The following is a 27,426-nucleotide window of genomic DNA, read 5'->3' on the forward strand; positions in this document are numbered from 1 at the left end:
TGGGTAATCGAACCGGGTGACTTACGCAGGCAGTGTACCAAAAGGTGCACCCCCTACGCCCGAAACTTTTCCCTTTGGACAAGAACACCAAGGGATGAAACTGATCCACCCATACCGATTCCATGCTCAGTCACTTGCTTCCGCAAACGGAAGCAGCGGTAACCTCCTCATCACAGATGAGGAGCCAATAAACGAACAACAAAGTTAATGATTTAGTGACTGCTTGGCAATTTTACATGGGACCTTAAATACTTCATGCTATAATAAATTAGCCTAGCCTACCTTAGATGTCTTCTTTCACTGTCACTTTGCACGATCACTTTTCACTATCACTTTTCACTAGTTTCTTTTTAAATATATCGCGTTATTAACTCCATTCCCCGAGTAACGGTGAACCTGAAAAGCTGAAACAATCAACTACTATATGTTAGTAACGGTGTGGTCGGCCTGGAAAGAAATTAAGGAAAAGCTTATTGAGTTGGAGACGATCGAGATAATTTCGACCAACAGCAGAGCACGCACGAGCATGCAAAACCACCGCAGAGATAAGTACTTGAAGGAAAGAGTGACAGAAGTCACAAAAAACCATCGAAGACATAGACGAGATGAAATGAATCAGGGAAAACCATCGAAGACATCGACGAGATGATATGAATCAGGGAAAACCATCGAAGACATCGACGAGATGAAATGAATCAGAGAAAACCATCGAAGACATCGACGAGATGAAATAAATCAGGAAAAACCATCGAAGACATGAAATGAATCAGGGAAAACCATCGAAGACATCGACGAGATGAAATAAATCAGGAAAAACCATCGAAGACATGAAATGAATTAGGGAAAACCATCGAAGACATCGACGAGATGAAATGAATCAGAGAAAACCATCGAAGAAATTCACGAAAATGAAATAAATCATTTAAACCCATCGAAGAAATGCATCAAATAAAATAAATCATGCAAACCCATCGAAGAAATACACAAAATAGAACGACTCGCGCAAAATTCTCGAAAGTATGCATGGAAATAGGACAGATGATGGAAAACGACCGAAGAAATCAGATTCGACGTTCGCGAAACAATAAAATTTTAAATGACTTACCGAACCCCAAAATTTCATCAGCACCAAGCGAATAAACGAACCCAGACCAGAGGGGCGAGAGGCTGGCGGAAGAACCAGGGTTGAAATCCTGACCAGGTCCCCAGCAAGTTCAGCAGCTCCGGGGGGAGGGGGAGGAAGAACCAGGTCCCCAGGAAGTCCAGTGGGTCCAGGTGGCTCGGCAGCTCCAGGGGGGAGGGGGAGGAAGAACCAGGTCCCCAGGAAGTCCAGTGGATCCAGGTGGCTCGGCAGCTCCAGGGTTCCCGGAGGTCCTTCAAGTCCGGAGGACCGACGACGACTGAGTACATGAAGATCTGTGAGCTCCTTATGTAGACTTCGAGGAATGATGTCCCCCGATCAAAACAAGGTCGACGGTTAGTTACAATTGCGAAATCCAGCGAATTCTTCGGCAAAAATGGATTTTCGGCTAAAATATCCATTCCAGTGGCTATTGCTGTGGCAAATAATGTTAACAACATTTACACTAACCGCCCAGTATAAATTATTATTAACTATAATCGATAGAACTCGAGATATCAAGCAATTTGTAACATTTGGCCTTGGATTTGCAAATAATTTTCTGCGCCGACTGAATTCTCTTTTATTCACATTAATGTTAATGCTTATACATATCACGTAGTATTATTTATAATGTATAAATACGTTTTAGTTGAACTTAGCGTAAGTGAATAGTTGCAGGAATATTTGGAGAAATATGAGTGAGATACTTGTGAATTGAGAAATCACGAGATAATATGCACTATACCAAGCACACACTTCACTGAACCGATGAATTTCTCAGGGCTAGACAAACTTTTAAGACACTCATGCATCATGCAACTTTCTGCGAGACTTTTAAAATTAGATTTTACTGTAAATTTCAGTGTTGGCGGTAAACTAATATTAGGGGCAAACGGAATCCAATTATTATTACTTCACTGGAATGATTAAACAGTGCATTAGAAACTTGTGGGGATATCAGTAACAGCGTGAATTTTTAATACTTTTTTCGGCGCACGATACGTGAAAGGGTTCGCAAGGGTACGCAAAATGGATTTTCGGAGAGAAATCCGCGTGAGTCGTTGACCAACCGAGCCAAAGCATACCGTAACAAAAGCCCACCCTCTTATGTCAAACTCTCTCTCTAAACAAGTCACACGTATACAAGTACGCACACACCTTTCAGCATTTTAACACATTTCAGAGTAGTTGCTGAGTTGGACGCTGTTCATGAACACAGGTCGCTAAATTCAGTCCTGAAATTATGGGTCGGTAACACAGATTGGGTGGCGACACGAAGTCCCATAAGGTGATGGGTCTATTCTACACCTCGTCTGTGCCCGCGATAAAACTAAGCATCGTCTGATAACGTTTTTTTACCTACAGGAATAAGTTAGTTGATACTTCAGTTTCCATCTTACAACTCATCTGTGCCGCAGCAGAAAACGTGTATCCCTTGAGAGTAATGGAAGCATTTATCAACTAACGGTACCGCGGCACGTGATTATTGATTACTTGAAAACTATTTGCTACGAATGTATTAGAGCTATGTACTCAGGCTATATTAGGACTATTTGCTAGAATTCTGTTAGGACTATTTGCCAGGGCTATATTAAGGCCATTAGTTCGGACTATATCGGGACTATTGGCCAGGAATATATTAAGACCATTTACTAAGGCCATATTAGGATTATTTGCTTAATTTGGCCTTACTCGTTACGATCTAGGATCACGACAGCGATTTGCAACCGAGCAAATACCAAACAATCATAAAATTTCAAACTCGTCATTGTTTCTGATTATAACTACATAATCACACAGCTGATGGATTTTCACTTACAGGGTAGGTGTACCGTTTGTGGCCATTGCACTGTTTTTGGCCGTGTGTATAACTATCTTATTTTTAAACTGCTTGCAGATCCTTATTACGTGGAGAATTTCACGTGATAAATATTTCCTTTAGTACACCGCCAGAAATACAAGGTTACATGTATCGCTTAGACGGAAAAATATTATATATTTTAATAAGTGGGCAAAACTGGTGCAATACCTTAAAGTGGCCACAAATGGTGCATCCACCCTACAGTCCCCAAACAAACTATCATTCCTCTCTCGCAACTGTTATCCTCGAGCTAACAAAATACGTCCATCACCCAGCATCCCAAGTGTCATTGAAACTGTATATCGCACGATCGTGCTATGCCTGTCTGCTGCGAAATCTATTAACGTATCTTCGCAACGCTGTTCCATTTTATTAACATCAAAGTGCGCGAATTCGAGATATCTTATCGAATTTCAGTGGCCCAGAATTACATATTAACCACAATTAAGCCCCTCCCGCCCTCGATACGTTCGCAGCTTGATCGCGTTTCCCTCGAAACATTTCCAGCTGACGTTCATCCTTCGCCAGGCGTAATAATACGCCTGTAGCCAGCGTTAAGTTTCATCTTCGCGCGATAAACTTGCGACTCGTTCAAGACCCCTCGATAGTTTCTACAAGCTACACCGGAAGCTCCCCGTACCTACACCGCGTATTTAAAAGTCAGGTAGAACCGAGAGCCATGCGTAACGCCGTTACTTGGAATAACGCGAAAGTTGCCGGGCCCCGCTTCCCTTTTTTCCCTTGTCCCCTCAGAAACTCCCCGTAAACTCGCGGTCTCGCGGAAAGTATGAAATACACACTGTCCCGCCCCTTTCTTTTTTATCGCCGGGAACATTATAAGGGGATAAAGTCGTCGCCGAAAGTGGATCAGACGAAACTTTATTTATTTAATAGAAGGTCACGCTCTAAGAACTATATATCTCATAAGCACCGCAGGTTTCACTCGGAATCGGGGCGAGAAATGAAAAACTCAGAGGCAGAAGGGAACGCGCATTTCCTATTCACCCAATCTAACAACATTCGATTACAAGTAGAAACGCAATGCAATAAATACCTTCAACTGTATTTAAATCAATAGTTAATGTTACAAACATTCCGATGGTTACTAATTAAATGTTCAAAATATCGTTACCGTGGAATCGAAACGCCCGCGATGAAACCATCGCACCGAGTATTTCATTATGCCAGATTCGCAATTAATATCTGCAAAATTATTCCTTGAAACGAACTCGCGTAATTACATCTGAAAAACGAAATAACCGTGAAATAAAATAAATATTATCGCGAGTAAGGTTATTTCGAAAATGGCCACGGCACGGTGAAATTATTCTCCCTTTGTTAACAGTAGGTATACGCAGGTAGGTGCGCTGTTTCGAAGATGTTATTCCAACGATGTGGGCGAACTTTCGGAGGGGAGCAAGTTAATTCTTCTCCGGGATCGACGAATGTTTCAGACCACCGTTCCCAAACACGCTCGAATGTTCCTCGGGGTTTGTCATCGAATTATTTGACAGCTGATTAAATTTCTCGGCCCCGCGGCCGGCAGATCCAGGAACGCGCAGCGCCGTCTGGCAAATGGGTGGGCCGAGCACCACTCGAAGGGTGGCCCTGCAAAGGCCTCGAAGATTAACTGCTTCCGCGTCACGCTTTATAGTCTACCTATATCAAACTCCGGATTACGGATGGGGGTCGATGCGCCACGGGGATATCGCACCCGCGTACTGCTCTGTACACAATTTTTTTCCCTTACCCTGCATGTTTTGCCCCGCCGGAAATAATCAGCTCTCGACGGCGTGGGCGTTAAACGGTCCAGCCCTAACAACGAAAACGGCCGTCGCCGAATCGATAATACGACGATTAACGCGACACCATAAACGAGCACGCCGCTGCGGCGTATTTACTTGCGCTCTGCCTGCAGCTCGGGATCATTTCAATAATCAGCTTTCCCTGTTCGAGCAGAATATCTTAAATCCGCTCTCATCGCCATTAACCGGCAATGGTTCCCCTCGCCGAGAAAGTTATTAAATACCACTAGTGAATACGCGATCACTCCCGCCGAACTGCTGCAAAAGCGCGGAGCGTTTCAACGAAAGCGCCACAACCGAATAAAGGGCGATCCCGTGTTCGAAAATAAATCACGAGCGAGTATGGAGGGGGGTGGGAGAAAAAATTTTGCCAACCCAAACATTTTTCCTGGAGTAGGTACCGAGCCGGCGCGGGGAAAAGTTTGCCGCTGCTCTTTTCACGTATTTCTGCACGAGAAATTACCTCTCCCTCTCTCCGCTGTGGTACAGCCTGCCCCCGGGTGCCCTACAAATACGTTTGTCTGAGTCGTTTAAATGAAAAAGGAGACCGGCGCCGGGCGGCGGTCGGTTTCTATTGCGAAAATTGGAGAGGTTTAAAAGGTGTGTCGGGGAACGAGTGGCGAAGAAAAAGGCACGTGGATAGGTCAGGGATGCGGCGATCAAAGCGAAACGGTTTTTCGCGGAGCCGATACCTAGCCGCGCCCGCCGGTCGACGAGAGCTGTCAAATAATTTACAGACGGTCCTTGCGGTAAACCCGAATTCCGCTGGTACCTACGGTCACGTCCGACGATACATAGGCACCGCGGGCCGATTTGATTCACTTTGCACTTAACAAATTAACAGCGTTGATTCGCTGCTTTGTGGCAAGGGCTTTCCAGCGCGGGTATTTCCAGATACTGGGTTACGCGCGAGCCCGGCGTAGGTAGCCGTGTCTTTACACCCTCCCGCGAGCGTCCCACCCGCCACCCTGGTCGCCCTCTATCTCTCGCCCTCTTATACTATTCATAAGTATGCGCAAATTAATTACGAGGCCCTCTCATTTGCGTCAGTTATTATGAACTTCGCCGTAAGGCCATTACTGAATTACTAGGGGAGAAGTCTGAAGAGGGCCCCGGCATGCATGCGAGAGGCCTCGATGCTCGTATCTCGCGCGACGAAAACGAGAATGCATCTGTAAACAGTGGGGTCACGGCTCTCTCCCCAGCCTAGATCTCTCCTGTTCTCTTCCCTCTCTCTTCTTCTTCTTCCTCGTCTGCGTTCTTTTCTCTCCCTTTCTTCTTCTTCTTTTTTTTTTTCGTTAATCCACTCGATGTTAATGCATGCGAGGTCTGAGTGAACCTGATCGATCGATCGTTCAACCCGACGCGTTGCCCGCCGCGGGAGAGCATCCTCTTCTTAAAGTGTTGTTTACGAGCAACCCTGCCCCGCGCTCAGACGGTCGTTAGATTTTACGCGAATTCGATTTGCCGATTAAACAGAGCGCACCAAGGGCCCCGGTCGGTTCCCCTCGCATTCAAGTGTTCCCTTCTTGCGACGTCGCGCAATTTGCGAGGCAGACTTGTCCAAATACTTACGCGGCCCCACGCAAGCCCGACGTAATATCGCGCGAGTGGTGGAGGCTAATTAGATAGAAGGTGATCGCAGCTCCTGTATTTTAAAACGATGAATGAACGACGGGGACGACATACGCGACGTGTGGTCGACTTCGAGTGGATAATGTGATTAATGTATACTGATCAGTGTTGCGTGTGCATGCCGTGGATATGACAAAGACGTTTCATCGGGTAGTCTGCACTGGGCACTTTCGAGTTGATTAAGTAGTTGTCTCACTTGCATCGAGCAGAGAAAGTTTACTTTGTTATTCACTGGTACTGCATAGGTCTGGTATACATATTCTTATAGGACCATAGACCTATGGTTATTCGCCAGCGTGTAGGCTCAATAACTGTCTAGAGATACCTCTTGCGTGATCGACGGTAATAAAGTAATATACAGGGTGTCCGCGCGTAGACTGAACAGCTGGATTTCTCCTAAAGTATTGGAGATAAAATTTTTTAAAAAATATGTAATTGAATGGTTCGAGAGGGCCAATTTATTAGCCCAGACGATTTTTTTTTATTATTTTTTGAACACCTAAGTTGATAGTGCGTTCCAAGACAAATTCAATAAGCTTTAATGAATACACTTTATTTCCACTGGTTTTTAAGATATAGCGCTTGCAAATTACTGATTTTCACTGGAAGAAAATCCTCTGAAGTAGCAACGACCGGGGACGGTGTTACTGGCGCCACGGGTGGCACTGCCTGTTGAAATGGATACCTACCTGCCAAAGGTGCCGCCAGGGATGGCAGGCCCAAAGGCTGGAGAATTCTTTTCCGTCAGAAATGCTACTTAGGTAGGTACATCTGGCGGTATCGAGAAGCGCACCGTTACTTTTATTTCGCACTTGCTTCTACGCTCGGATGGCCGGTTCTTTTGGGAGGGATGCAAGTTCGATTGGTTAGGTTAGGAGGTACGAAAGTTGCTAGACTAAATTTCAACCATAGGGAGCAGATTGTATCAGAAGCAATCGGCTTTGCATCCCTCACAAAAGAACCGGCCATCCGAGCGTAGAAGCAAGTGCGAAATAAAAGTAACGGTGCGCTTCTCGATACCGCAGATGTACGTACCTAAGTAGCATTTCTGACGGAAAAGAATTGTCCAGCCTTCGGGCTTGCCATCCCTAACGGAGACCTTTGGCAGGTAGGTATCCATTTCAACAGGAAGTGCCACCCGTGGCGCCAGTAAAGACCGTCCCCGGTCCTTGCTATTTCAGAGGGTTTTCTTCTAGTGAAAAAAATCAGTAATTTTGCAAGCGCTATATCTCAAAAACCAGTGGAAATAAAGTGTATACATTAAAGCTGATTGAATTTGTCTTGGAACGCACTATCAACTCAGGTCTTCAAAAGAAGTAGTTCCATTTGAAAAACCGAACTTGACCATCGTATCTTTTAAAATAATAATCGAAAAAAAAATTCGTCTCGGCTAATAAAGTAGCCCCATCGAACCATTTAATTACATATTTTTTAAAAAATTTTATCTCCAATACTTTAGGAGAAATCCAGCTGTTCAGTCTGCGCGCGGACACCCTGTAGAGGAGACCCGTGGGTCATCGAAACGCTGAATTTGCGTCTCAACACTTTCCCCCGAATTACGCATCATTCTTCGCGCTGCCTTTTCCGCGAAACGTTTCGACTCTGGTTCGTCCGGGATTAAAGTCTGCCTATTCATCCCGAAATCATTCGCAATTAAAAACGGGCGCGCGCGCAGCCGTCGCGACCGTCGACGCGTTTCGGCCGATTTACGATGGCGTCGCGAGTGCACCGCGACCTGATTCTACTTTCGAACACGTTCCGAAATCTTGCGTGCCTCGTCCAGGGATGCGAGTCAGCAAGACCGCAGCTACACGCGCCCCACAATCTCATTCCCACCAGCGGCGTCAACGTGTCGAATTTAAGGGCCGTCTAAAGTTTACCTCCGAAATCGCTGCTCATTAAGCTTCACGCCCAGGCGCCGACGAATCCGTCACGGTTAACTGTCGCTCGTCACGAACGTCGAATTCTCCTTATCGACGAATCCCCCGGCTCTCGCGTCGCACGTGAATTTTTTGAAGGGCCGTGTACGTGTACGGGAGCCGCGCGTACCCGCGTCGATCAATGTATCCCATTATAATGCGAACAAAAGGATGGCGGTGCCCGGAGTAAATTGGAGCACCAGCGGAGTGCTTCATGTTCGAATTCCCAATTTGGCCCCCGCCCGTTTTTAATTCTCCCCGTTGAATTCGTCGAGATCGCGGCGACCTTAGATCGATCGATCGATAGGGACACGCGCCTCTCCTCCTCCGCCCGCATCCAGGCTCGTAAATGAGAATTAAATAGCTGCTGGAAACATTACCCCGCCGCGTAGCGAAGCTACCGAAGAAAATTGTTTCGAGCGTGTTTGCATTAGTCACGGAGAACGAATTATTAATACGGTTGGTGGTTCTGAAAGACAGACGCATAATTCTCCGGTGGATGCAGCGTCCTGAACATTTACGTGGTTTCTATCCCGCTCACCCTCCGTCCCTCTCTCTCTCTCTCTCTCTCTCTCTCTCTCTCTCTATCCTTTTCATTTCGAAATTTTCATCCTGTATAAGGTAGCGCGTGGGAGGAAAAGTGGAGGAGAGGAGAACTTACGCTTTTCGAGTACGAAACTCTCGTTAGAGAGACCGACGAATGGATCAGGGCTCCGAAACGGAACGGAGTTATGAACTGATCGGAGGGGGTGGGGGGGGGAGGGAGGTATCTACCCCGTCCCTATTATTTATTCAGTATTGGTGCATATCTGTACGCTGCCTGGGCTTGAATATTTTATAGAAACCATTGCCCGTGTCGACGCTCCGCCGTGCCGTGATGCCGGGATGCGCGTTGACGATCGGGCGAATCGTAAAATCGATGAGGGCACCGTGGAAGGCGTTGAAGGAGACCCCTTTTACCGGATTGGGAAAAACCACCGATCGCTCCGCTGAAAGAAGACTACCCCCTGCACCTTCACCTCCCTATCATGGTTGTTACATAGACTCCTTTGGCCTGCCGTGATTTGACCCGTCGGAATCACCCTCCCTAATTAACGAACGATTTTTGCCGATGGAAGAGGAATGAAAAGGATTCCCCGGCCCTCTCTTCAGCCGATCCCCGCCCCGCGCCCCTCAAGGCGGACATTATAAAATCGATGAAATCCTCGCCAAAGGAGGGACTTCCTGACTTCTGTTTAATTTTATGGGCTCAGCCATTCATCGGCCTTTTTAAATAAGGCAGCGACGAATTCGCTTTACTCGCGATCGATTCGATGGAAACACGGCCACGGTTTGTTGCATTCAAAAGCAATGATTAAAAACGTTGCGCTTGTCGAGCTTTCGAAACTAGTGCCACCGCGGCTCGCGTTCAATATCGAATCTTATATTTGTTTGGTATGCTGCTCTTTTTCTCCGTTATTTTTTCCCCCCCCCTTCCATTCCTTTCCGCGAGGGGGCGGGGGGGACTACTATAAATCACGGATGTATCACGTTTGAACGTTTTCATCGAGGACATCTATTTCCGTGGCAGGGTAAATACAGAATCCGTGCACAATTTTAAACTCTCCCACGCGATTTTTAAAGGCGATGGCAGGCGTCTGGCTCGCAGCCTCTCGATCTGCGACACGCGAAGACTGCGGGCGCTTTAAACAATCGTAATCGATCGGCGTCCCGTTCGAGCTCTGTCCCTTTCGAATTAATTAATGAGACCTTGCTCGAGATACGACGATGTGGATGCTGATAGATTCACGATACAATGTCGCTGCTGCTTGGCGCGTGGAATAATTTAAATGCAATGATTCGCAGATCCGTGCATGTAAATTCAAATGAATAGCTAATTATCGACGTGCGTTACGGAAAGTAGCACGTTTCATTTTTGTTATGAAAAACGGCACGTTTCATTTTTCTTCTGAAAAACAGCACGTTTCAGTTTGCCACGTAAAGAAGCACATATTCCATCGTTTCTGACGAATATCAGCACGTTTGGTTCTCCCACCGCGAATGCTAAGATGTTTGACTGCTTAGCCACGAAGAATAGCACGTTTCGAGTTCTATTGCAGAAACTATCGCGTTTCGGCGCGTGGTTAGTTTAAATTGTTGAAGTGCATTTTGCATCGAAGAGTTCAACTTTTGAAAAAATTATTTAATAAATAATAACTCCATCTAATCTCGAAAAGGAAGCACGATGTTTCGTAGCAAACCATCCAAATGTGCTGCTATTCGTCGCTGCAAACGGAACATGGTGCTTTTCGTGGCAAACCGCTCGAACATGCTAGTGAAAACCGAGACGTGACAGTTTTCGTAACAACGAAGACAAACGGGCTGTTTTTCGTAAGAAAATTGAAAGGTGCTGCTTTTCGTGACGCATGTCGATTATGAAATCTACCGCGTTGCTCTCCTTGTTTTAGCCGTATAATTTCTTGAATTTTGACCGAGCGAGTGCGATGTTTCTTTATCAGTGAAATTTGTGGGACAATGGATATTCGGCATATTAAAGGTAGCATTGCATATTGGCTTGTTCCCAGTTGAATGTTCCACTGCAAAGACTTGTTTGCTTCGGCATGTGGATGGTTCTTGTACGCGGTCGGAGATTTACTGTTTAAAATTCTCGTTCTCATTGTTACGCTTTTACGAAACATTTGGTTGCGGATTGCAGAAATACGCCCGTGGAATTCGAGCTGTTTCGTCATCGAACTTATCAGGGGTGGTCCGCAGGACCGTTTGAAAAGTCAGCGTCCCTGATACATACGCAGCTCTCGGGGAAGGAATCCCGAGAGTCGCTGGCACGGTATTCCGTTGCGCTTCGGCGCGTTCCATCCATCATCATTATCCATCACCTTGGAAATCCTGCTCGTAACGTCAAACACCGTGGAAAAGCCATCGTTTTGAAACATTTCACCTTCCCCCGTGCCTTCCCTCTCCCCCCGCTCTGATCATCCCTCTCGTCGTTCCACGGCTCGGCCGGAAGATTTTCAATCGAACCGACATTCCATCATCCTCAAACGCATCACTCACGAGCGAACGGTCTGCAGGTGTGGACATCGGCTACGAGTAAAACGGTTGCTCCTCTCCTTCAACCTCATTGTTCCATTCTTTCCCCGCCGACACTCCCGCGCCGCCCCTAGCCCGAGTCTTCCTCTCGTTCCGTTCGACGAGTAGCCCCCTCAGCTCCTCTCTTTCTCGCCATCGAAAGTGGACACATGCTTGGTCCTAGTCACCGTCCCTACGAATTCCAGGGATCAATGCGTCGGTGCACCAAAACGCCTGCGCCACCCCCTTCAACCCCACCACACCCACACCGGCTAGCCGAGCAGCAGCAGCAGCAGCAGCAGCAGCAGCACCAGCACCACCAACATCATCAGCAGCAGCAGCAGCAGCAGCGTTGGCGGTGGCAGCAGCGACAACGGTGACGACGGTGATGGTGGTGGTGGCGGTAGTGGCGGCTGCGAGCACAACCCTCACCGATACAACCCCAACATCGCCGTCCCCCACGAATCCCGAAGTACGTAGACCCTCGCACGCTGGTGTCGGAGTGCTGGTGCGCGTACCGGCTGGTGGTGCCGCCGGTGTTCCTCCTGCTCGTGTGCCGAGAAACCGCTCTCCTCCAGCACGGGGCCCACCACCTTTTTCAACCCCTACCAATCCGCTCCCACTCTCCCGCGGACTATACGCGTCCCTTTTCCACCCACCTCCGACCGTCGGCGCCCGCTCGCTACGTCGGCACGGCCGGCGAGGGTGGGGGAACGACAGAGAGGCAGAGCGGCGCGGAGCGAGGGCGCAGAAAGAGAAAGACAGAGGGCGGCCTCCCCTCCCGTGGACGTGCGCGGCGCCCGAGCCTCGGAAATTCTGAAAGCGGTTCGCGCCTGTGCAACTCGCGGGGGTGGCAAGGGACCGAAAATCGAGGTGAAAGGAAACTCCGCGGATCCGGCCTAAGGGTCTCTCCTAGGGCTGGTGCGTATATCGGTTCCGAGCGATTTTCTGCCCGTACCCCGTGGAAACCCGTGTCGACGGAACGCACCACGATACGCAGCGTCCGTCCGCTGCCAGCGTCCGGCCGCTCGCCCGTAATCACGGCTACGCGTAAACACGCATACGCGTACACGCGCGCGCGTCCCCGTAAAGCGTAGCATTCGCCCGAGATCGGTGTACAGTGACACATCCGCGATACGCTGGATTTACATATCGTGGGTGCCGTTTCGACCGTCGTCCATCCTAGCCGCCCCTAGTGCGTGTCTCGTTCGTCGACCGGAAGGCAAGACGGCGGTTTCTCGGTTGTACGAGATCGAAGGGGATTAGAGAGAGGACACTTAAATAGCGAGACACGGCGGACTCGTTCGATCGCGGTGGTGGTGGTTTCTTCTTCGCGTGACACACTTTTGTCGTGGGAGCAGAGAAACTATCTCTCTCTTTTTTCTCGCTCCATCTCGCTCGCTCTCTCTCTCTCTCTCTCTCTCTCTCTCTATCTCTCTCTGTCTCTCTTTCTCTCCCTGCCTCTCTCTCTCCCTCTCTCTCTCTCTCCCTCCTGCTCGACAGCCTCGAAAGAGGAGGGAAGCCTTGGTGGACTAGCTATATTCGGTATATTTAGTCCTGAGTGCGTAACCGCAAGTGAGAGTTTGCTCTGTGTACCGTGCATATACAGTGCAGTCGTGAGGATCAGTGATCGCAAGAAAGAGTTGTTGGTGTGCCTGACTGAAGGGAAACCACCGCGGTGGGTTCTCCTGTGCACCGTCCGAGGGAAGAAGGCCAGCTTTCCCATCGGGAGTATCTTCTCCAGTGACTAACGCCGTTTCTGGCCGTGATTGGTCGATAGATCCCACTCGGAACTCGGCCGCTGGTCTCGATTAAAGGGACAGTGTGGATCTGTGAATACCCGAATACGGGGGTATCATGTGTCCCCGATTGCAGCCCTCCTTTGAGGGTTAAATCACCGATCTCGCGTCGGTTTCCAAGTGTTCCGTTCGCGACGGTGTGTAATTGTGCGCTCGGAACTAGACCCAGAAGCCGTCACTCCGCCAGGACCACCGATTTCGTCGCAACACCTGGTCCCGCCGAGGACTAACCGTGTACCACATCCCCGCGCTGAAAGTGAGTCTTACGAACTAATCGTGCTACTTCCCTGCACCTCGCTCAGTCCGTACCTCGATCTCCAACGTAGCTCTCAGACACCGACGAATTCGAGGAGTCACGTTCGACGCACAGACTCCGTCGTCCATATCCCGCATGCTAAGTCGAGCGGGATCCTTGCCGGATCACTGGCGGAGACGACGAATCCGCGAGAATGTAACGAACGCGGATCGATGCGAGGTGTAGGTATCTATCCGCCTTTTTTTTTCTTCCCCTCCGTGACGCGAGCTCAGAGATAAGGTAACGAAACGAAGTTAAGTAATGTCGGTTAATGGCATTTTAGAGTAATACGGGGTAATCCAATTTATCCATTTCACGTCGCTTTGCCGCGACTAAAATCCCGAAGGAAGTTTAAGCTTGTGTTGACTGGCCTACAGCGAATTCAATCAACAAAGCAGAAACCTTATTTCATGCGAGCCCCGCGTGCCTGGTGTATGATAATGCGTTTATCTACACGCCTCGCTGTACTACTAGGGCTTTCGCAATCGCGCCGCCTTTTTCCACCGAAATTATCCGGAAAGATTTCGATTGCGAGCTGCCGGAGTCGCCGGTCTTTCTGTTACACCCCGCCGAGTCAGCGGGCTGCCAATTAGAAAGCACGCTGAAACGTCGTATCAGATGTACAGGGGGGAGGTAATCGTTGTTAGCGAAGTTCCTCGCTGTAGGAGAATGCTTTAAGCGAGGAGCAAGTCGCCACGAGAAATATGAAGTTCGGTTAAGCGACGACAGTCTGGGTTCTCAGCGCGGATTTAAAAGAAAACTTTCACGGAACTTCCTCCACCGTCAATTACCATTTTCTTTTCTTCCTTTCTTTTTTTTTTTCGCACGATAAGATCCGCTGCGCTTTAATCCCCGCACTCGTTGGGCGCTGCACAGAAGGGCGGCAATTGCAATCGCGTCGAATTGCTAAAATAGAAAGGGACGTTTCGACGATGTCCAACAACCACGCAACGCTATCGACCATCAAGTGTTCCATGGCAAAACTCGTTGACATGATTACCCAAGGTAAAGTCGCCGCGGACGCTTAACGACATTAACAATCCCTTTGAAATGTTCACGAGCGAGACTGCCGAAATTAGAGCCTCGTCCATCCGCACGTTCAAATCCGGCGAGCGAGAAGAGGCGTCCACGTTAATCACGTGTAATCTTCTAAATGCAAATTCGGAGAGTTCTGCGTGCATGAATTCGTGATTCACCTCGTTAGAGGGGCCACGTTCATCGAATTCCGCGGCATCGTTCACTTTCGTCGGCCGAAGCCATTCAACAATTCGTTATTCGTGCAAACTCCGTTGGGCGTTCGCGCGGGCTGAAAAAAAAATGCGGGTAGGAGAAAAAAGGATTTCTCCTGAAGCACAAAAGGTACGCATCGACAAGATTTATGTATCGTTTCAGGGGATTCGTGACCCGGCAAGCGCAACCGTCTATTCGGCCGTTTAATTTAATACCCGGGCCGTTTGTTACAGAGAAATTGAATTTCTGATATTCCCTCCCCTGTATCGGCGTGCTCGCGCCACTCGCGGACATCTACTTCTCGCTTTGAAGCGCGGAACACCGAGTGATATCAATCCTCCGATACGATTAGGCAAGGATTGCGTTCGGTGACGAACGAGCCGGCGGATTCGTTAAAAATAACCGTGGCCGTTCAACGGTGAATACAATGCATTGCTCTGAATCAGTCTCGCGATAGAAGCCGCGTTCAAGGGGCGCTATTTTCGCGCGAGTGCAGCCTTGGAGCGGCCACGAGGAAGCACAAAGAGATCGAAAAAGAAAAGGAAAGAAAGGAGAGGAATCGTGTTCGATCGATAAGGGGCACTCAACCTTTTTAACGCGATTAATCGCATTGCCGGGAATGAATCTGTAACGAGCGTTAGTCGAGCGGATCGACGGGAAACGCGCAATCATCGGTCGCGCTGGATAATTCCCGGGGACCGGGGCCAAGGGGAAAATTTCTGTTTAATTTCGCTTAAACGCGTCGGAAGTGCCGAGCTCGCGTGAATTACGACAAGTCAATATTTTCAAGTTTAATCGGACATTGTGTTCCGGTCAAACGCGGGGCACGGCGCAGGCTGCACGCGTGCACGCTCCAGGTGCCCCAAGGCCGGCTTCGCGTCCCCATAAATTCACATAAATTCACACCCCGCGATGGGGGTGAAGCCTTCTCCTCCTCATCGCGCGACGTGCCATTGATCACGGTGGATAGGTGACTTCGCGTGGCTGCGAGGGTTCGACGTTGCCTCGGCGTAGTTACGTTAATTCGAAGGAGGCGTCGTCCCAGTTTTCCCCAAGTTGGCTTTCGCGTACAGCCCTTCCAGCCAGGCAATGCCGTCAGGAAATTACGAACGGCGGCGGCGGCGTGTTGACAAGCGATCCTTCTCCTTTGTTATTCCACCCCTTTTTTCACGCCACCGACACCCACCCCGCCGCTCCCAGCCTGTATCCCTTTCTCTTGCGCCCGTCTTCTACCCTTCTCATTCCCATCCACCCTCCTCCTGTGTCATTAGTCTTCACGCCCGAGCATCCCGAGCTCTCCCCTCTCACTATCGCTGGCAGGCCATCGGATTGAAAGCAAATCAGATATTTATTAATACGCGATAGACGGCCCCCGAAGTCTTAATTGTCCGCGGCACCCTAACGGCCGGGTGGAAGTTTACGCGTCGAAACGAATGCCACGGCTGCCACCCCAACGGTACACGGATAACATCGCGGCTGGTGCACGTCGCGGCGGTCGAAGGGGGATGTTCAGCGCTCCGAGCTACGAAAGGGATTAAGAACTTATGGCACTCCGCTGTGACGCTCCGTCCGAATGACAGAGTAAACATACCCTCCCCTCCCGCGGATTATCGGAATGAAAGTAAATTAAATTCGATAAACAAGCCGGAGCCCCGCTCGATCCCTTTCAGGGGCCTTTTCAAACTGTGGGTGTAAGCTTGTTAACGGAAGAGTGGTTCGTGAACGAAAGGGGTTCGCGTGAGCATGGGTCTGTGTGTAAATTGTTTGTTGAAATGATCGGTGTTTTATGAGAGTTGGACGCGTTGGCAGGTGAAGATGCTGGATGTATTTAAGGGGGTATTCTACCCAAAAATTCTATTTTTTTTGTTTCATTTTCAAATATTTTAGGGTTTCAAAAATATGTCTCTGAAATATTAAGGTGAAATTCGAAAAACTCCCAGTTATAGGGGCTTAAGGCCGCAGCGTGGCCGGCAGTCGTTCCCTCGATCCTTGTACCTAAAGAGGCTATGACTGCCAGCGGAGAAGAGAGAGCTGCCCAACATGATTTTTTTGAAGCTCAGGAAGGTTTCCTCTACGGTCCTGGTATACCAGATTAGGAATAAGTTGCAGAAATTAGTTGGTATCTACCGCAACTTCAGTCGTATAGGTCGTACTGCATGAAAAACTTTAAACGCGTTTTTCTCAAAAACTACTGGACCGATTGAGCTAAAATTTCACACACATTCAAAGTGAATGTGTACCTATAGCCGGAACTAGAATTATATCAATAGTTTTAATACAACCTCCCCCACACCTTGTTTCAGCTCAAGAAAAGTTGAAAAAATCAAATATAAATTTTTAAACAGCTGCGATTCCGGTAACAATGTCCGGACTTGGTTACATATAGTTCGTGCGATAACTACACTCGTATAGATTAAAAAAATCTTTGGTACTTTCGTTTCAGATGACTAGGACGGCCGCAATTCGTGCGCCCGATAGGGCTGGTTTTTTGATGACACGACCTGCGCTTCGGCGTGTAACTTGTACAAATTTCAGTATAATGCATTCCAAAAATTTGTGTTGATACTTCAAACACTACCAAATATGCGTGCAAAACCCCTGTCCTGTAGGTGCGATAGGTTTTCCAGAATTAATTTCCAAATATCACCTTCAAAAACGAGTGTCTAGACTAGAATGCCCCCTTAACGAATAATAATCCATGCTAGGCGCTGATCCAAGGTGGGGTTTATCAAAGTGTTTTCGATACCAGTGGCAAGGCAAGGCGATTATCAGACAGCGATGCAGAGCAACGATAGCACGGCACTCCTCGTTACATTTCTCCGCATCCTCAAGGAAAACACGGAGATTGTTTGGTGCGTCCCAATCGTGAAATCCCAGAAGGAAGAAGAGAAACCATTTATTATCGTGACACCAGGCGAGAGGGAACCTGGCCACGGTCCAGACAACTGTTTTAAAAATTACCGCGCTATGATGAATTTTGAGGTGCGAAAGCTGAGCAACTTTGGGGCACATATAGGCATGTTATGAAAAAAAAAATCCTGGGTCCCCTGTGAAGTTTTCAACCGATAGAGCTCGGATGTTTTATTCGCGGATTCTTGTACATTTGCGGTTGGGAGTATTGAAATTTAATTACGAAGTTCAAACAGCCTGTGTGACTTTAAATAAACTACCACTTCTATTGATTGCCAGTTATTAATCGATAATGAAAACTGACGGCGAGTAAAGTATCGGGACAGAATAAACTCTGAAATGGAAATAAGAAGGATAATGAATGATCGATCGCACACGTATAAAACGAAATGTAATTAAAATTTGCAAGACGGAAGAAATATTGCCCGAATGTAAAAGTGGACTTCTGTGGACCTTTGGTTTAAATTGTCCTAGACCCTAAAATTACAGAAGTGCACGAAGAAGCAACAAACGATCCTAAAAAGCTACTGTTTCGATGAACCAACTACACCGAGCTTACGAATTCCTTCGCCAGAAATTACGAGTTTCGAAACGCCGAAACACCTTCGATGGAATCGCGATAACAATGGGGGGAAGAAGCCCCGCCTGCAGTTCGATGGGTCGGTGAGAAAAAGCATCCGAGCAACAACAATAACAAGATAAATCGGCTTGTTAAAAAGCACGGTAGGAAATTTTTGCGGCAAGTGAAGCTTATTATTAGCCGGCCGTCGAATAACGCGCTGGAAAGTTATGCAAATAACAACGAAGAGGATCGCGACGTGCGCGGTTCACGCGCGCACGCGCGCAACCCTCTATAATTAATGATTTTTTTTTTAATACCGTACATGGGATTCCAATCCCTTTTTCTCTCGTTTTTCTCCGCAATACCACGAATTTCGCAGGAAGCTCCTCGCGTTATTCGAACGCGCCGGGCATCCAGTTCACACGTAGAGAATTAAGCGCGTCGTTCCGATGATTGTAAAAGAAAGAGAAAAAAAACGGAGCTTGGATAGCATTTGCAGGTGTAAAGTGTTTCGCGATATTTTTACAGCAAAGGGGCTAACGCGAAACGGTAAACAGTTTGCCCGGGCGCAAACAGCCTCTGATTGCGAGCTACTGTGCCAATGAACTTTGAATCGTTTAATGATATTCCCAGGCCATTACCGGTAATCATTGCAAGAATCGAGCGTGAAATTTACAAGGGTTTCATCAGAGCCGGGGAGAACCCGCCTCGGTACATAGAACCCCGGACCGCTAATAATCAAATTAACCGACCCGTTTTAAATGCCCCGATACACGGCGCTTCCGAAAATTCCACTTTGTTACGCGTGTACGGCGTTTAACCCATCCGGCCGAGATAACGAGCTGGACCCGTAGTGCCGCGATGCAAAGTGTGCGCCTGCAACGAGTCGCGCTCGAAGCTGAAGTCGTGATTCAGTGGAATTAATCCCATTCGATTTAGCGCCCGAGAGCGTTACTTTCTTGGCAGGCATTGATGTAGGAACGATAGCTTCGGAAGAGACTAGCTTTCATACAATTTCGACGGGTAGAAGTTAACTTCCTTTTCAGGCAAGTATCTCTAATCATTCTTAAAATATTCAGCTTCCCGAGAGTTTCGAAAGTCTATCGAGTGGAGTTTAGTTGAAGATTCTCTATGTAGACTTAAATGCCCATCCACCTCGAAGAAAATGAGAAGTTGTACGTGGGCGGGGTAGTTAAAAGATTCACGAAGGAGGGCATTGAGTATCTCATCTAAAATAGAAGACATCTTGGATCTTCTGTTATTTTATTCAGCCCTTCAATTTACGTTTCTATATTTCTTATTTCAATCTACTCGCTAAGGCTCCCACCAGCCGCCCCCGCGGCCGCGCGGGATTCGTAGCCCACGGTGTCTGCCGCGAAATGCTGGCCGAATAGGATTAATCAACGTTCAAGCATTTTACTTCATACTTCTGGCTGCGCCGGAGAAACAGAGGGGATTATGCACACGTGTGGCGCGGTTTAACGTACGCGTTCGAGATAAAGAAGTTACCGCGAATTAAGCCACGGAGTGCGCTCTAAATAACTCTGCCCGTCGGAGTGCCTTGTTACCACGGAGTTAAGTACACACCGACGGGCTCGCCCGACGCGACGCGTTCGCCTCTCGAACGGCTCGAAGGTATTGTTACGCCGTTAATAAGAAAATACGCCGGGACACCCGTCGCCCGAGATCACCCCCCCGACGCGACGTCATCGGCATCGGTGGGAATCACGCTTTGATTGCTCGCGCGACCCTGCTAACTTCGCGCACTTCCATGCCGACCTATATAACGGAGGACAATGCCGTCGATTCAAAGTGTACGGTAGACTCGCACCGATTATCATCCACGCTGCGTATAAAATGCACCGCGGCTGACCTGGGCTCGCCTGCGATCTGGAGTTCGCTAGTTTATCGCAGGGGTAGGTTTCAGCGGAACAACAGGCACAGATATGGAGAGGGGAACGTCCACTGAAACTGGTGGTTCGAGGAGTTCGAAGTGGTGTATCAGAAATTACTCGGCATGCCTTTAATGTGGATAATGATTATCAAGATCGGAAATAATAGACCGCGAAATCTGTTCACCAACGGAGGGTGTGACTCCCAATGATTTGTGCTTGACGTACGTATCAGAGATCCGGGTAACCTCGTTCCGTGGTCGAGCAGGAAGCTCCTGATTTCATAGTCTCCCTATGTTACTGATTAGAATCACTTCTTAGGGATTCAGACGTGAATTATTTGAATGGAAGTACCTACGTACAGCTTAAGAGCATTCGCAAACACACGAACGCTTGAATAAGAATTTAGTTCAATTGATCGAAACAGTTCCCCTAAGATAATCACTGTATCAGCATATCCAACCAGCTTGCCAACGCACGACCTAGAGACTAGCTGCTGGGAGGATTCTAAAGGATTGCAAGCCCTGTTAGACCAATCGACTGCGCGTACCGTATCATGGGGTTTACGTGCCGTAAATCGCAATAAATGACGAAGGAGCAAGACACTAAAAGCGCAGCTGGACTCGGGGAACGTTCGAGTTTCTGCCAGTAAACCAGCTTTTAGAGCCTCGACTCCTCGTTTAGCTGCAAATCCCAGTCGATTGATTCATAAATCTTTACCCCGTCCAGATGCTCCTCAAAACTAGCTGTAAGGAGGCGCGCGTCCCCGTCACCATAAAATCAGCCCTCGCCGGGGCCCATCCAGCAGGCGATATCCGTCGTTTCGATCGCGCCCGCCGCGCCGCGATCAGGCTCGCGAATTTAATGAAAGTTATCGGAGCTATCGCCGGCGGGAGGGTTGCATGTCGACGGCGTAGGCACGATAGAATAACGAAGGGCGCGGCGTAGTCTGCGTGAGACCATTAACCGGGGATTTCATGATACGCTTCATTGCACTAATCCAATTTAATTAGAACGGCTGGATAATAAGTCTGTAACGACACACTTTGCTCATTAATAACGATCAGGCTCTGTCCACGGCGCCCGCCGAGAGTCATCCGACGTTTTACCGTTCATCGCCTGTCTTCCTTATCGCATATATCTTTTCTCCGCGTGACGTGCGCCATCCACCCTCTCCCCTTCCTCGCGCCACCCTCCCCCCCCGTTACGGATTACGTAATCCGCGCCAGGATCTTTGCTCTTTTCCACCTAGATTTTTATGCCCGTTCGAGCTCATATCCCGGCGCCCGCGCTAAAATTGTGGCCGAGACGGCTGATAGGTAATAAGGGGAAAAGATAAAATCATGAAATGGAAACGTAATGTAGCCGAAAAGGGGCTGCGCCCGGCGATCGCTGTGACGTGTGGCCTCTGAAGGAGGCCTCTTCGTGGCTTTTGGGGTGCCTCAGACACGGTGACTCACGCATTTCTTCGTACAGATGCGGTAGAATAATAATTAACAATTGAAGGGTCCGATGCAATAAGGGGACTAGCGCTCGAAAATGAGAAAAATTATTGTCCAAATGCTAAGGAAGATTGGAAAATTAAATGTTATTAAGCTGAATTTGAAAAAATATAGTGTTGTAAAGCTCGTCACGACGCACGTTTTTTCTACTTACAGTTTGTTTATCCAATCGTTACTATTCGAGCTAAAAATTATAAACAAAAAATGTTTCATCGTCCAAAATCATTATTTCTTTAAACGTAAATTGCGATAACTTGAGTAAATATTAACGGATCGTTATGAAACTTAAAACATACCTGCAGAACACTCTAGCGAAGCTGTAAAATATATGCGCAAAACCCTTATTTTAACAAATGTAATAATATTTAATTAAAAAGCAATACTGTACATAACCCATGTTTTTCAACGTTTGCCGTTCTTCTATAATATCGAGCACCGTCGATAAAAGTATAAAATAAAGCGGACCAACATTTTTATGCATCGATAAAACTTATTACTAAACCATCCTCATATTCTCAACGAGACCTTTCCCCTGCACGTTCCCCAATCATAATTAACGCTTCGATGCATCATCCCATCGAAGATTACCCAACGGTCCTACCAGCACCTCGTCCCAAGGGAGCTCGTCGCCGTAGGCGCTATAAATCGCGAGCGATGCCCGAATTTTTGCTGATAAACGAGCGCACCAGCAGGAAGCTGCGCCCTAATAAGTCATGTTTCGATCGGGACACGGAACGCTGGGAGTAGGGGGAGGACCCAGCCGATTTCTCTTCGGGCGCATAATGCCAGCTATTTTAATTTAATGAGTAGTAATTACCGTCCGCGGCGTGTGCGTGGGCGCACGCACGGTTAGGCGGCCTTTGTGCAATAAGCGCCGGGGTATCGGTCCCGAATTTCTGCTCTACGATGACCAACGCGAATAATGGGCGGACCGCGATTCCGCGCGGCGAGGATTGATGTAGGGTGTTATAATTTTAATGCGAATGGAGCCGAAGGTAGCTGTGTCTGCTCGGGATCCCGTAATTCACGGCGTGATCCACGTCCCTGAATCGAAATCGCTCGTCTCCCGGCGACCTCCCTTGAATCCAGAATCAACACGAACGCGGACGATGGAATCGTATTTCACTTCGGCTGCCCGGCTACTTTTCGCTTCGGCCTCCCGCCGTGGGGCACCGGGAAACTCGAACACAGCGCGCGGCAACTCCGGGGAACCGAGGCTTGAGAAGGGTGTACGAGTTCCCGAGTATTTTCTGTAGAGACGGCGAAAACGGCGGGAGTTTTTAACAATTCCCATTATATTTAACGATATACTACATCTCGGCTATAGTTTCCCGATATAACAGGGGTTACAACTAGAGTTCCTAGGCGAAACTTTCAACTCGATTTCCTTGCGAAAATTTTAATTACTCCACCCCACCCCTATGAGTTCAACACATTATTACGCGAATCGGCGACCCAATCCTGCCTCGCACTCCCTTCGTAAGAACGACTCTGCGGAATAACTTGCCGCGGAGCGAGGATTAGCTCGTATCAAAGGGAATCCGTTCTAAAGAGCCTGCCACTGCTGTCGGCCACATTTTCTGACAGAAGTCGCAGTGTCTCGCAGGGAGAGCAGCGGAGGTTGGCGAGACAGATCACGGGCGACGGAATAAAGACCCCCAAGGTCGCGAGCAAAGGAAAAAAGAGCGGAGAGGTAATTTCTTTGTCCCGAATAAGCGGAGAGACGAGTGGGCCACTCGTAGCCGGGCGGCGGGGTGAAAATACGCAACAAAGGGGTTGATGTTTCTCGCGCGATTCGTCAGAGGTCAAGCGAGAGAAGACGGCCGCGACGGCGAAGGTGGAGCTTAGCCGCTTCTTCGCAGCCATTCCGGAACTTTATTTCCCCGAGGATCGCTCCGGCAGAGTTTATCGCTCGAGGTAACGCTGTTCCCTGGTTTTATACTGCACACCAGCCTCGCCGCCCTCCCACCCTCCTAACCCGCCCCCTCCTTCGTTCCCTTCTTTCCACAGTCTGCATTCATTTCTCCACCCGGCGCCCCGTCCGTCCCTTCCGCCTGTCTCGAGCCGTCCTCTCGCGCCTACCCTCTAACTTTCGTTCGAGGAGCAATCAGGATTTCGGAATAACAAACGCAGTTTGCTTTGGATAAAAAGGCGCGCTCGATGCTTCGTCGACTACCCTATTCCACGCGACGCCGCTAGAGATCCGGCGTAACGAGGAATGCCGGGGCGGGGGGACGAAAAGCGTGGCTTTGCGGGTGTTTATCAATGGGGATGATCTAGGGAGAGGCTTAAGGCGCAGCTCGATCGGGGGTTGAATGGATTCTGGGAACGTGGCTGCGCGGCATAAGTGTGGATGACAGCGAGAAATGTGAATCGCGAGCGTCAGTGTGGATTATATAATGGAATCGAGTAAATAGAGACATCGTTCTGACGTAGGGTGGCAGGCGTAGAGCTGCTTGCGTAATACAGTTCACCCCGCGACGTACGTACATGCCGGAGCTGAGGAGTAATTTTCCCGTTAATTTCAGCCTCGGGTGTGTTTATTTGTTAAATTAAGAGCGCTCGCTCGTACGAAAAACTGCCTATCGCAGCGGCGCTGCAACAAGGATCCCTTTATTGCCCTGTGCGGCTCGTAATTTGCGGGCCGCCTTGCGAGAGGCATTAACGTGACTCGAAAACGCGTAACAGTTTCAAATAACCTACTTCGCGAACGGCGTGGACACGCCGTAGTCTCGAACCGGTCACAACCCCGCCCCCGCCTACCCCCGTTGCATCGATTTAGCGCGATATAGCTGGTATAATTGCGCGAAATTAAGGGCCCTCCTTTATCTAGCGGCGCGGCGCTAATTTATTGGCGTTGCATGAAATTCGCAGCGCGGTTGCGAATTGTTTGCATAACAAGGCTTGGGGGGGGGGAGGAGGAGGAATAACGCCCGGTGACCTGCGGCAGCGACCGAGAATCGAGGAAATTAAAAGGCACCGCTAGGATTCGGGGTACGTTCGGCGGGGAGGCGAGACCGAAGCATATTTCCTGCTTCGCGGGGCGAAATGGTGAGAAAGTCGAGGCGAATATCGTCTATTGGAAAGGAATCGTGGACCTCGTCGATAAAAATACAGGGTGCGCCGGTAATGGTGGTGCAATCTGGGACGGGGTGATTCCTCGCGCGAAGATAAATCGAAATTGTACAGTAACTTTTATTCCACCGTTTTCGAAGGAATCCTCGCCAATGGGGGGGGGGGATCCCCTCCTCCGTGTATTCCTCTGTAACTTAGCGTCTCGAGGCCCAGCATCCTACACAACCGGCGCACTTCGTGCAAAAGTGCAGCGATATAATTAAGGACGAGCTTCAGTAACATTAAAAATAAGCGAAAATCTTTGAAAATTTGAGGCACCAATCTTTATGCAACAGTGAAAACCGAAGCTATGAAGAGCTGCTATTCACTCTGTTCACCATCGATCTACCGTCACAGCGACACCCCCGTATATACCGTCCAAAGAGAATCATAAAACGAACCGTGAAGCATTAACGAACGCTGCCTGCCCGCCCTGGCAACTCTGGCGAACCAGAAAGTACGCGGTGCTGGGGGGATATCTCGGGCTAGATGTAATTCAAGTTTCGCGAGTGTACCGAAAGAACGGCGTTATACTTTGTGTATCTACAGAAGGAGGGGGGCGCGGGGGGTGTTCGGGGCGTAATATTATGAAAAGTTCCTTATTTTAAAACCGTTCCTCTCGTTAAGAGTTTTCCTTTTTACGCGGGGGCAAGTTGGGGGCCGCCGAAACGCCCGTTCCGCTTATGAATTCACGGTGAAAGATAACTTAAAGAGCGAGCCATCCGCGTAGTGGGACAAAGAGAGGAGAAGGGGATAAAATATTTAGGGTCGTGGGGCATCTTAGGCGTGAGATACGAGATTTAAAGTTTTAGGTGGCACTTTCGGAAGAGGTTGCCCGCCGGCACCCTCTATCTCCCGGTGCCCTGCTCCACGATAGGACTACTTCTGGAGTTGCCCGATGCCAGTCCGCGTCCCCGCTTTCTCTATCTGTCCCCGTGTACAAGCTGTTCCCCATAACCTGTACTATGATAAGATGTCGAGTAAAAGTTCTCTTGGAGGGGAGGTGGAGAGGGGGGAGCTTGGAGGGAGATCAGGGGGCCGGCCACGTTTACGATCATTCATTATTCGAACTGTAAGTACCGTAGAAGACACTTTTACGGGACCTCTGATACGAAGAGACTTAGATCGAGACAGTTAAAAAGCCTACGAAGGCGGAGCAATAACGACACAACAGTTACGAATGAAACGCTGGCACCTTACTGTTTTACTGCCGAAAGGCTTTCTACGGAGGTGCACTAAACTCCATCGACTCGCTAATTCTCTTGCTAAAGTTCCTTCTGTAAACTCCGGTCTCGCCAGGTATTGACTGGCGCTAAGACTACTTACTCCCACGCTCGCGGCTCCTACTTAATCAGCCCCACTCATGAATTCCTTAAACTCTTGTTTGCCAGACATTTCGCCCGTTACGGTGGAAGTTACCAACATACATATTTAGTCCAGAGATTCTATTAACGTGCCGGTTCAAGGGCACTCGCCGTGCAGCGGCTAGCTTTCGGCATGAATGTGTAAAGTGCGACTCGATTGGCTGCCCCGACGGTAGGAAATTCGTTTCTTCCCGGACTTATACGCGGTAGTAAATACAACTAGAACGTCCGCGTCTTGGACGCGGTGTTGCGCGATGCTAGAATGAAGGATACGTCCCGTGGACCGCTGGCAACTTGGAAACTTTCAAATGTAGAGGCTCTCTCGCTCAAGGACGTCGTTGAGTCAGCACTAACGTGTCTTTTACTGCGAGACACTCGTTCCCAGACGCATCATCGTTAAATGCAACGACGATGCAGCCGGAACGGAATAGCGTAATACCGAATCGTTACAACTGTGGTAGACAGTGCGACCGGAGGACCGAGGGAGGAAGAAAGCCGAGGAGAGATAGCCGTCAAGTGGAAGGAAGCGCTGCGCGCGAGAGGTGACTCACCAGGGAACATCCCGAACGTGGAAAATTTAAAAAATTCTGAAACTTTGCGAATATGTAGAGAATTTTCTCCCGATTATCACGCAATTTTTGTTTGCTGCCCAAATTCACTCTAAAGGGGTGTAATTGACCCCTGAAAATCCGGTTATTTTCCGAATTTGTGCTATAACTCGCGAAGTGTAAAATAATTTTCTTACCAAACGATAGATCTAATTAAAAGAAGTAACTTTTGTCTTGGAACTTTTTTTGCATTTCTTACAGTTCGCGAGTTATAACACAAAATCGGAAAATAGCCGAATTTTCAGGGGTTAATTTCACCGCCTTCTAGTGAATTTGGGCAGCAAACAAAAATTGCGTTGTAATCAGGAGGAAATCCCCTACATATCCACAAAGTTTCAGAATTTTTTGAATTTTCGGGTTCGGGATCTTCCTTTGTCGGACACTTTCGAGAGGGAACGTTGAGAAAATTCCATGAGCTGCCGTGTGAACGCGACACTTGCGATCTGCCACGGGGAAAACCGGTGGCGCGAAACGCGTTCACGACGACATACTCCCATGGCATAAGCGCAGCCGGGCAGTGAGATTCGTGATTTATAGGATGAAACGCGGGGGAAATCGCGCGCAGCGTTCTTTGAAAATGGATGCAACGTGATATTGAATTACCGTGAACGGAAATGCTGTGTGGGGGATTGCTAACACTGTCGCAAGAGGATTTAATGAGTTTAGTTGTATCAGGATACCAGCATTATTCTCCCGCTTTTGTAATTTTGTCGTGTAAAAGAGAGCCTTCGTTCACAT

General features: G+C 48.6%; 1 protein-coding gene across 1 annotated transcript in view; it reads left to right on the top strand.

Moving 5' to 3' along the window:
- The first annotated feature begins 11,988 nt into the window (after nucleotides 1-11,988).
- The window catches only part of Dpr12 (defective proboscis extension response 12), a 69,988-nt gene continuing 54,550 nt past the window's right edge, over nucleotides 11,989-27,426 (top strand). Inside the window, exon 1 of the mRNA XM_076812356.1 lies at nucleotides 11,989-13,467. The gene's annotated coding sequence lies outside the window, so the exon portion shown is untranslated. The remainder of the gene's footprint in view (nucleotides 13,468-27,426) is intronic.

The sequence above is a fragment of the Andrena cerasifolii genome, chromosome 5, assembly GCF_050908995.1.
Source record: "Andrena cerasifolii isolate SP2316 chromosome 5, iyAndCera1_principal, whole genome shotgun sequence".
Classification (NCBI taxonomy): domain Eukaryota; kingdom Metazoa; phylum Arthropoda; class Insecta; order Hymenoptera; family Andrenidae; genus Andrena; species Andrena cerasifolii.